Below are 1,757 nucleotides of genomic sequence, written 5' to 3' on the forward strand. Positions count from 1 at the left end.
ATGCAGAGACGTCACCACGGTATGACAAAGCAGCAGAGAAAACGGCAAGCCAGGGGACAGAAAAGTAGTGAAATCAAATACTTTCCTATAGCCCTGAGTTCGGAAGGCACGAGGGCCGTTCCCTGGGGGCTCCAGGAACCAACTGGGGAGAAATTTGAAGGGGCTGAAAATATTGTAGGCAGGGGAGAGTGGGAGAACCAGAGATATGTTGCTTTTTTAAATGTTTATGTATTTTTGAGACAGAGAGAGACGGAGCATGAGCAGGGGAGGGGCAGAGAGAGAGGGAGACACAGAATCCGAAACAGGCTCCAGGCTCTGAGCGGTTAGCACAGAGCCTGACGCGGGGCTCGAACTCACGGACCGCGAGATCATGACCTGAGCCGAAGTCGGACACCCAGCCGACTGAGCCACCCAGGCGCCCCGAGATATGTTGCTTTTTTTTTTTTTTTTTACTTTATATATACGGGGCAACTTTAGAAACAGCCATTTATTATTTGGATTAAATGTATGATTTGTTCTGTGATACAGAAAAAATATGGAACACTTCACGAATTTGCGTGTCCTCCTTGCGCAGGGGCCGTGCTAATCTTCTCTGTATCGTTCCAATTTTAGTATATGTGCTGCCGAAGCGAGCACGAGATATGTTGCTTTTGACTATTATCTTATTCTCTTTTTCCTCTCCAGGCTGGTATAGGCTGGGGAAACATGGATTATGTGTTTGCAGCTCTCGCAAAATACAGCCTGATAGCCTGTTCCTTTCCTAATGTCGATGTTCACAGTGTGTTGATTTGATTTAAGCAAATTGCCCTTTCCTTTTCACATCAAGACCAAGGCTCAAAATGGCACCACCTCCTCCGCAAAGCACTCTCCTCTCACCCTGCAGATTCACCGCGACCCTACTGTGTGACAGGCACTGTCCTAGGCGCTGAGGACATGGCAATTAATGAAAGGCGCAAGCCCCTGCCGGGTTAAAACATACCCCGCGAGTGCCAAGGGCCACTGGGGAGCATCTAGTCCACTCCGCACCCCCTCTGACCACCCGTCAGCCAGCCTCTGCTTCCCATTTCCAACAATGCCCGTTCTACCAGCGATGAGCTCTATCGCTCAGAAAGCTCTTGCCTACTGGTGTAACAATCTGTTTTCCAGCTACATCTGTCTATTGGCCTGAGTTTCATTCTCCGGAGCTAGGCAAAATAAATTCCCTTTTATTGGATAGCCCTTCAAATCCTGATCTACAAACTCTCCTTGTCACACTTGCTCTCTTCTCATCTCTCTGCCATCCTCCCCTTTTCTCACCAAGCGGGGGCAGACCCCCTTCCCTGGCTGTCCCCCTCCCTTGCCTTACGGTCTCTCCGCCTCAGAGCCTGCCACATTTGGACTTCTTCAACTCACGCTTTATTTGTTCTTCGTGCTTAGGCCTTCCTTCTTTTCCCACGGCCTATCCTTAGCACCCGACTCTAAGTCTGTATTGTTTCAAACTCTGCATTTGTTTACTGTGCTAGTTTATTGCCATCCTGGGCAAATTGGGATTGGACAGACGATGGTGAGTAGTGGTAGCAAGGTGGGGCAAGTCAGCCCTTTCTTTTGGGTTTTGTTCTGTCTTTGGCTGGGTCTACTATCTCTTTACATTTAAATTATTACCATGCAGGATTATTGAAGAAACTAGGTCAGGGAGTTCATATACGGTTATTATTTTGATCACTAAAAAAGCATTGAATAAAACATGTCTACCAATAAGCCTCTATACGGGCGAGAAA

At 47.8% G+C, this 1,757-nt stretch overlaps 1 non-coding gene across 1 annotated transcript; it reads right to left on the minus strand.

Moving 5' to 3' along the window:
* Positions 1-529: 529 nt before the first annotated feature.
* LOC122476663 lies at positions 530-636 on the minus strand. Its single transcript, XR_006295577.1, has one exon. It is a non-coding gene; the product is annotated as a U6 spliceosomal RNA (small nuclear RNA).
* Between the last annotated feature and the right edge of the window lie 1,121 nt (positions 637-1,757).

The sequence above is a fragment of the Prionailurus bengalensis genome, chromosome E4, assembly GCF_016509475.1.
Source record: "Prionailurus bengalensis isolate Pbe53 chromosome E4, Fcat_Pben_1.1_paternal_pri, whole genome shotgun sequence".
Classification (NCBI taxonomy): Eukaryota; Metazoa; Chordata; class Mammalia; order Carnivora; family Felidae; genus Prionailurus; species Prionailurus bengalensis.